Below are 9,858 nucleotides of genomic sequence, written 5' to 3'. Positions count from 1 at the left end.
AAAATATATGATTGAATTGTAATACAATTAAAAATTTTATGTTTTTTTAAAAATTCAAAACAACAAAAATACAGAATGATCATATTTTTACAGTTTTTTTGTTATACACAAATTGTTGTTTTATTTTTTAGTATTTTATATTTTATTAATGAAAATCTGGATTCAGAATTTTGAGGTAGTTTTACTGTAGGGGAAGCAAAGATACGATAGGACTAAAAAAATATTGGATAGATATATTGAGAAATCAGGAAAGAACTTGATTAAATTTTCTCTACAGGGTGACATGAAAAAACTACAATCAACTTCAAACTGCTGTCATTTCCAAGACAATTTTCCGACAGCTTTTAAAATTATTCCAGTGACAGTGTTTACAAGCGTTCATTTTGGTGTGAATTTTCCAAAAAAAAGTTATTCGTGATGGAATTCAATCGTGATAGTATATTTGGCTGAAAAATCCACATGTGGCTATCGTTAGAGTACTCCAGCATTTAAACGTGAATAAATCTTGTGTCTCGTACCATCGCTTGTTACGGTGATACTGGTAGCGTAGCCCGATGCCAAGGAAGTGGATGGAAGAAAACAGCAACATCAGCATAAATGATTTGAAAAGTAAAGAAACGACTTGATCGAAACCCGTGTCGCTGTGGCCGAAAAATGGCTCATGAGCTGAACATATCGCAATATGCCATTCGGCAAATATTGAAAGATCAGCTCGGGGTAAAAACCATTGAAAATCCTAAAAGTTCAAAAACTTACACCGCAGCAGAAAGAAAATGGACTCAAAAGAGTTAAAGAGTATATTCGCTTGGCCAAAAGTGGTAAACTGGCGAATTTTGGCTTTCTACGATGAGAAAACATTCGTTGTCCACCAGTTTGTAAACAAAAAAATGATTGTGTTTACTTGCCAAAGAGGTCAGATGAAAATGTGCACCTTCGATTGGCCATCAGAACTCAAGCGCCAGCCATGGTGATGGTTTGGGCCGCCATAACAGCCAATGGTCGCTCTCCGCTTGTATTAATCGACCGTGGCATCACGAAAATCTAAACTTATTCCAAAAGTTGATGCTATTCCGACATTTTTTGCTTTCATTCAATAAAACTAAAAAAATCCCACCCTATGAGGATTTTTTCACATATTTACAATGAAATTGACAATTTAAATCCAATACAATGTAAATATACCGTTAAGAGCCTTAAAATAGTGATTTTTTTTTTTTTAATAGAGCATGGGCTGAAGCTTTAAGTCATAAATTTATAGGGAGTATAAACTGCACAATTAGTATAAATCTCAAAATAACAAAAGTTTTTTTCCCGCTATCATACCACAAAGCAATTAGTGAAGATATGTCAATGCTATTATCAGTGTTGGCGTTTTGGATACTTCCAACCAACATAGATAAAAAAAAAAAAATTGGTCCGATGGTTGGCCATTTCTGTCTCCATTTTCATGCTAATAATTTAAGAGAATTCCGATTGAATTTTCAATGTTGTTCGGAAAATCCGATTTTGGTGTTTTTTTTCGTACATGTTGATCCGATTTTTTTTTTCGATAGGCTAAATAGAAATTTAAAGAAATAAACCGAGCTTTTATCACGACAAAAAAACTATACACTCAATCTTTCCATATGTTAAATCAAAATATTTACCTTCAAAAAATATGACAGGTGCTGAAAAATTTATTTTTTTTAAATTTATATTGAATATTGTAATAATTCGGGGTAATAGTACGTTTATCAAATAAATCGTCATAGAGAAGGTTAACCCAGAAAAAGTTGTAAATGTAAATGCGGTTTAACAGCAATCGAAAATAAAAACCACATAGAAATTTATTGGTAGAAAGGAATACTAATGTCACTCGAAAACTCAATTCAGAATGTAAACAATACCGATCCACATTTTTGCAGACTTAAATCACTGTTCTCAACTTATAATAGCCATTTCATTCATATGTCTGCTTTAGACTTCCTTGTATAATTATGCCCGGAAGATACCAAAGTAAAATTAAATATAATTATTTCCCTGCTAGAAAGCAGTGGTATTGCCATTTTTTTATTTATAGATTTGAAATGTGGCCCAGCCACTTTAAAACATTTCAATAGAGCACGCACAATCGAATAATTGTGTTGGTTCACAATATTTCCGTTATTAGACATTTAGAAATGCTAGCAAAATTCACAACAATTGGCCTGTTCACGTACTGCAAGAATCTACTACTTTTTACTACGTTAACGAATGATAGCGAAGAAAATAGTAAAATCTAGTAGATTCTTGCAGTACGGGAACAGACCAAATATGTTTGATAAATTACAATAATTGCATTTTTTTGGTAGTCACCCTGTTGTTTGAGCATCGTGACATGTATGCATGCCACGAAATTAAAAACAGCCAAAATACACCAAGTAGTTAGACAAACAGACAAAAAACGCCATAATGTTGTCACTCCCTATCTGTATCAAAACAAAAACAATCGGCATTTCCCGGCGTCTATTGGTATATGACATTATGACATTAGGTGGGCGCTTTTTTGTATAGCGATATATGTGTGTGTGCCTGTGTTTGACTATTGTTTATTTGATGACTTGTAGTAATAGCATTTTTACAAGTCACCCTGTTGTTTGCACATTGTGACATGCTTGTAATTACACCATGAACAAACAACAGGGTTACTAGTAAAATTAAAAACGGCCAAATAGAAGAGAAGTGCATAAAAAACGCCATATTGTTATCACTCTCTCTCACCGTATCAAAACAAAAACAATCGGCATTTGTCGACGACTATTGCCATATGACTTTACAATTTGGCATTTTATGATGTTCGCTCTTTCGTATGTGCGGGCGTTTTTAATTAGCGATATAAGTGTGTGTGCATGTGTTTGATTGTTGTTCATTTCTATGATGACTTGTAGTAATTGAATTTTACAAATCACCCTGTTGTTTGTACATTCCCTGTATGCCACACAATTAAAAGCCGTTAAAATATACAGTAAAGAGAAAGACGTAAGAAAAACACCATATTGTTATCACTCTCTCTCTCTCTCTCTGTATTAAAACAAAAACAATCGGTAATTGTCGGCGACTATTGCCGTATGATTTTACGATCCGCTATTTTTTTAATTTTCACTCTCTTCCGTAGGAGCGCGCGTTTTTGTATAGCAATATATGTGTGTGTGTGCCTTTGTTTGATTGCTGCTTAACTATTTGATGACTTGTATTAATTTAATTTTACAAGTCACCCTGTTGTTTGTACATTGTGACATGCCTTATATGCGACACAATTAAAAGCCGTTAAATTATACAGTGAAGAGAAAGACGTAAAAAACACCAAATTGTTATCACCCCCTCTCTGTGTAAAAAAAACAATCGGTAGTCGGTGACCATTGTCGTATGATTTTACTCACATTTTTGTATAGCGATATATGTGTGTGTGCCTGTTTTTGATTGCAGCTCATTTATTTGATTACTTGTAGTAATAACATTTTACAAGTCACCCTGTTGTTTATATATTGTGACATGCACGCATTGCACCATGAACAAACAACAGGGTTACTAATAAAATTAAAAACCGCCAAAGAGAAGTACATTAAAAACGACATTTCGTTATCACTCCCTCTCTGTATTAAAATATAAACAATCGGTATTGCCGTATGATTTTATGATCCACTATTTTTCGCTCTACCGTAAGTGCGCACGTTTTTGTATAGCAATATATGTGTGTGTCTGTGTTTGATTGCTGCTCATTTATTTGATGACTTTTTAGTAATTTAATTTACAAGTCACCCTGTTGTTTGTATATTGTGACAAGACTGTTTGCCACCAGCATTAAAAACCGTCAAAATACACTGAGAAGAGCAATATGCAAAAAACGCCATATTGTTATCACTCCCTCCCTTGCTAATACCACACTTAAAACAAAAACAATTCATTCAATAGAATGTGTCGGCATTTGTCGGCGGCGACGACGACTACGACAACTATTGCCATATGACTTTTTACGCTCAGTCATTTATTAAAAGCGTTGTGAAACGGTCGTACTGTTGAATTTCGCTCTTCCGTAGGTGCGTGTGTTATTTTGTTGTTTTTCTATTGAGATATATATATGTGTGTGTGTGCCTGATTGTTGTTTATATATTCTATGGCACTTTATTGGTGTTTCGAGAATTTAGCTAAGAATTCATTAACAATGTTGTTTTTTTACTCTTTCAAAAAACAAAATGTTTTAATGAATTTAAAAGGAATAGTGATGAAATTAAATGGAATATAGATGATTTTTATATAAAGAGAAAGTGGAAATAATGATGGTGATGTCATCAATAAAAAACAAAAAAACGAAAAACTACAACAAGTAAAATTGACACCAAAAACAATAACAAAACAACATATGGAAACCCTTTGTGGAGAAAATGTTCATAGAGAAGAACAAGGCGAAATACTATATACAAAAAAATTGGACTACATATTATATCCAAAATTAGATTGGATTTTTTTTCAAATAAGAAGTGGGGAGAGAAAGAGAAAAAAACTGAATTTCTTTTGAAGTGGCCATGATAATTTACTAGACAAGGCAGCAGCACACAGTCTCCTTGCATCTGATTCATCTTTTGATTGCCGCCGCCGCCACCGATGACGACGACATATAGTGGTCTTCTCACCTGCTGATTTGTTTGATTAACAAGGGGGAGGGGGCACAGATGAATTGTGTGATTAAATTTGAATCAAGGCGTTAATCATTTATGTTTAAATTTCCAAATTGTAGTCCAGAAAATACTTGAATTGAACTCAAGTAAATGAACTAATTTTTTCTGGGGAATTTTTGGTTATTTTTTAAGAGTGGGGTTTTTTTAATAACCCCCCTTTTATGGAGTTGTGTGTGGTTGACTAAATCCACGGTATAAATTCTTTAGGGGGTAATTTTAGATATGCTAATTTTTAAAAGTAGGGGAGAGGAATTAATTTTTTTATATAAAAAAATTTCAAAATGTTTTTTTGTGGCACTCCTAGTACAAAAAATTCTATTTCTATTCTAAATGCCGACAACGCCTCAATAACAAAATTTGTTGTTGTTGTTGCTACTGCCTTAATTTTGAGTCATCCCCATCTACCTCAACAAAGTACATTTTGTTGTTGTTGTTGTTGCTGCTGTAGAGTTCATTAAAAAAATATTCAAATTCTCAAACGCAAAAAATGGGTGAAGCAAAGCAAATGAAATGATTTGTTTATATTCTGCCTTTTGTTGTGTTGTACGTACGCGTTCTAAGTAAATAAATAAAAAAAGAGCTAGGCCGGTGGTTTGTAGGGTAGTGGGAGGTGGTACTGGGGGAATATTATATCGTTGATATACGTACTTTTGTTTACAATTGCAAACAATTTAAGGCCGCTTAAATTCTCTTGCCGCTCTTGTTGTTTTTGTATTGTTATCAATTTAAATTTATTTTTTTATTAAAAAATTGCGGAAATGTTAAGAAACAAGTTTTTTTCTATTTACCAAAGAAAAAATAAAAAAAAAAAATTTTGGATATTATTTGAAAAGACGAGTAGTAGGAGTCATTTGAACTGTGAGAAATAACGCCTAAAAATTCAAAAGAAAAACCAGTAAGGAAAGTAGTAAAGTCGGACGGGGCCGACTATATGATACCCTTCACCACTATGGATATATTAAACGGGACTATTAACATGAAATTGGATGAAATAAAATATGTGATATTTATCTAAATGTGAATCTACCTATATATCCATAAGTTATATAAATCGACTTCAATCAAATATAAATAGGTTATCTGTTGGGCTATGTCTGTACTTCTAGAAAACGCAACTACGTAATTCTATGCTCAATTTTGTACGTTGTGCAAAATTTGATGTCAACCTGACTAGCATGAATATATAGGGACTTTGGTGCACCATTTACATGAAATCGGACGAAACTATATCTAAATCTGGACCGATTTTCGCGAAACTGGGCAGACATCATTCTAGCCTCAATTCAGTACGTTATGCCAAATTTCATGCAAATCGAAAGATATATAAGGACTTTGGTACACCATTTACCTTAAATCGGAGGAAGATATATACGGGAGCTATATCTAAATCTGAACCGATTTTCACGAAACTTTGCACACATCATTCTAGACTTAATTCAGTGCGCTATGCCAAATTTCGTGCAAATCGAAAGATATATAGGGACTTTGGTACGCCATTTACCAAAAATCGGCCGAAACTATATATGGGAGCTATATCTAAATCTGAACCGATTTTCACGAAACTTGGCACACATCTTTTGTGGCTCAATTCAGTACGCTATGCCAAATTTCGTGCAAATCGAAAGATTTTCAGGGTCTAAAGTCCGTAAATCGGGCGAAACTATATATGGGAGCTATATATAAATCTGAACCGATTTTCACGAAACTTGGCACACATCTTTCGTGGCTCAATTCAGTACGCTATGCCAAATTTCGTGCAAATCGAAAGATTTTCAGGGTCTAAAGACCGTAAATCGGGCAAAAATATATATGGGAGCTATATCTAAATCTGAACCGATTTTTCCCAATTTCAATAGTGTTCGTCCTTGGGCCAAAAAAAATGCGACCTGTAATTTGCTCACAAAAATACATGAACGGATGGACAGGCGGGCATGCATAAATCGATTCAGAAAGTGATTCTATGCATATTCTCAAAAGGAACCATGGGTCTATCTCGATTATTTTTGCCTGTTACAAACATATGCACAAAGACATAATACCCTGTACCACAGTGTGGTGAAGGGTATAAAAACATGTGGAAATAAAAACAATGCTGTTTTTTGGACTGTTGAAAGATATATTATTCCAAAGAAAAAACACTTAAATCGTGATAATTACATATTAGGGTGGATCGTGGAATACGAAAATATATGATGAAAATACAAATATTACAAAAAAAAAATGTTACGCAAGGCGATTGGCAAATTTTCAAAAACACTTTGCCACTGGACACAAGATTTGCGTACATTTCGAAGGAAGATATTTTCGTTTCAATTTTGAATGTAGAATGTTGTCAAAATCAAATTTATGAAAAAATTGGAAACATATGACTGCATGATCTACCTTTTATAGTTATGCCATGAGAGCCACCGGACTTATACTTACCAAAAATTGACTGCAATAAAATCTTATATTCTTCACGAATACAAAATTCGAAAATTACATCCCTTTCGCTTGGAATGTTAGAATAGGGCCTTTAAAATACCTAAAATTAGTCGAGACCTCTAACATGGGAGCTATGATACTATATTGCAAATTTTAGGCGATCAAGTATTTTTACACTGCATTAATCTGGAATGCCATATAACAGGTTGGAAAATGCGGCGGGAGCCTCAAAAATAGTCAGAATGGTTGGCTCAAATCTCCATAACTCAAATGATAGACTTTCCAAAATGGTGCGATATGTGGCTGTATCTGTGGTGGATCAAAAGATGTGGTCCTTAAAATCCTACAAAAACTAACTAAATTCTTTCGCATAGCCGGTATAACCCAAAAGGTTTGAGATAAACCGTTCATATCACAACTAAATGGAAAGGTATTTTCATAAACTTTAAAATTAATTTTTTTTTGTAATTAGGTCCGTAGAACCGAACGTCCGGGTGAAAAAAAAACCTTATAAACGGGTATATATCCCCATAATTAGAGTAAAAACCAGTGAGCGGAGCAGTATAATCGGGCAGGGCCAACCTTACACAACTACCAACCATCTGACGATTTTTATTCCGAGCCTGGCAATATTTCGTGATAGTTACTAATATTCAGTACAGTTCTTCTATGTACTTGGCCATATTCTTCCCTTCACCATGGGTTGTGTTGTGATAATTGTAGGCTATATCGACTCGAATAGAAAAAAAAAACACACACAAAAATTTAAGTTTTCGATCCACTTCATCCCAAAATTATTATCTGATCATCACCGAAAACTATAGGCGGCATTGCCCTTGGCCCTCATGAAACATTTCAAAACGATCAGCGCTATATTTCCGACCTTTAGTGTGGTAATGGGTTACTAGATAATATCTGAATACGTAAGCACCTGTAAATATTTAAGTGTAACTCCCACACCCGAATACATACGACAATAAAATTGTGTATCAATTTAAAGGTCAACCACTCCTCTTGGATATACAATCAACTTCTTAGGTCTATGTCCTTCAGCAGTAAATATATACGCTATAGAATACACATTTTGTATTTTTTCATACAAAAGTCAGGTTTCATTTGATCCGCTAAATATTGACCGATCTATATGAAAACAGGCCCGATCCCCTTCTCCATGTAAAAATTCGTGATGTTTGGGCCATAATTGCGGCCTCTGGAGAGACCAGAAAATCAGACAAATATAAAGTTTTTGGTCCATTTCATTCCCTAAATATTAACCGATCTTGCGTGAAGATTGGTCCATAACTGTGGCCTGTATCGTGTTTACAAATTATAATGGGCAGACGGACGAACGAACACACATGTCTAGATCGACTCAGCTAGTCGAGATATGATGATCGGTATACTTAATGGTGGGTCTAGGACCAATATTTTGCGGCGTTACAAACTTTTGGGGCTGCACTAAGCTATAAAACCCTGACAACATAGTTGTGTAGGATATAAAAATCTACCTCTAGAAAAAAATTCAAAAATCGGATTGTTTTTACTAAACTAGAGTTGTTACTTTTTATCAAATCAGTTCCGTAGAACCGGGTACCCGGGTATCCAGGGTTAAATAACCGGGTAACCCGATATGTCTCCTAAGAAAAAGTATATCCCCATATATATGGTAAAAAACACCTACCTCTGGAAAAATATTTCAAAGAAATCGGGTCGTTTTTACTAAACTAGAGTTGTTCCTTTCAAACTTCTGTCGTGGGCCTTATATAGAAACTACTCTAAAAATTTACTTAAATTGCAAAATTTTCTTTTCAGAAGTTTTTCTTTTGTTATTTTCTGAGAAATGAAAATGCCTCTATACAGCCTCGAGAAGTACGGACAATGTCAACAAAAAGGGCTTAAATGGAAAAAAATTGTTTTAAGCTCTTTGTTCCTATATTTAAGTTCTATCGATAACTAGCAATTCATTCAAATGAAAATAGTGAGTTTCATTGAAATAGTCCATTGGTTTCTTTAAATGAATCATTCAATTGAACTGTTAGGCTTGCCAACTACACAAAAGTGAGCTTACAGAGAAAAATTTCTGTCAGAAGATTGGAGAATCCAAAATTGTAAATTACACCTAGTTCGATTGGAAAAAGTGGACTAGAACCTTCGTAATAAGGCAGAACCTTAATATGACGACTACCGGGTAAACGTAATAGTATATTTTATCCAAGGCACTTTGTATTTGAATCCAATCTTTAAACTCTTTAATTAAATTTTATATATCAAAAACTTGGCTCGCGTTGAGACATCCGTCGCGTTATATGTTGTCGAAAATACAACAACCAAAAGGAAACGGTAACACTAACGATTATCGTTTCTATGTGGTTGCATGGCCTATAAATAAGGTCACCAAGGGTAACCAGCTGATTATCGATACCTCTCAAGTTTGCTGTCAAAATCCATTATTGTGAATTGACTTCCATTATGAAAACGTAAACAAAGTCGAAATTTTACATTAGACTTGAGAAAAAACAGCTGTTTTCCGATTTCGATTTCTATCTTGGTGACCTTATTAATAGATCTTGTGTGGTTGTTGTATTGCTCAACGCGAGCATTCTACTTAGCCCTTAAGTCCTATCGATATCTAGCAATTCATTCTAATGAAATCAAATGAGTTTCATTGAAATAGTCCATTAGCTTCTTTAAGTGAATCATTGAATTGAACTACTAGGCTTGCCAACTACACAAAACTTGT

The 9,858-nt window shown here is 34.1% G+C and overlaps 1 protein-coding gene across 5 annotated transcripts in view; it reads left to right on the top strand.

Moving 5' to 3' along the window:
* Positions 1 to 9,858, top strand: part of LOC133327298 (calpain-A) — a 153,702-nt gene that overhangs the window by 122,959 nt on the left and 20,885 nt on the right. The window contains exon 1 of one of the 5 annotated variants that reach the window (XM_061535856.1): positions 4,040 to 4,059. The exons of the other annotated variants lie outside the window; for them this stretch is intronic. The gene's annotated coding sequence lies outside the window, so the exon portion shown is untranslated. Of the gene's footprint in view, positions 1 to 4,039; positions 4,060 to 9,858 lie in introns of those variants that run through there. 5 annotated transcript variants of the gene reach the window in all.

The sequence above is a fragment of the Musca vetustissima genome, unplaced genomic scaffold (assembly GCF_032173495.1).
Source record: "Musca vetustissima isolate MV318-11 ecotype Yass unplaced genomic scaffold, APGP_CSIRO_Mvet_v1 utg28967, whole genome shotgun sequence".
Classification (NCBI taxonomy): domain Eukaryota; kingdom Metazoa; phylum Arthropoda; class Insecta; order Diptera; family Muscidae; genus Musca; species Musca vetustissima.
The sequence above is the reverse complement of the archived record's forward strand: the minus strand, read 5'-3'. Positions and strand labels throughout refer to the sequence as shown.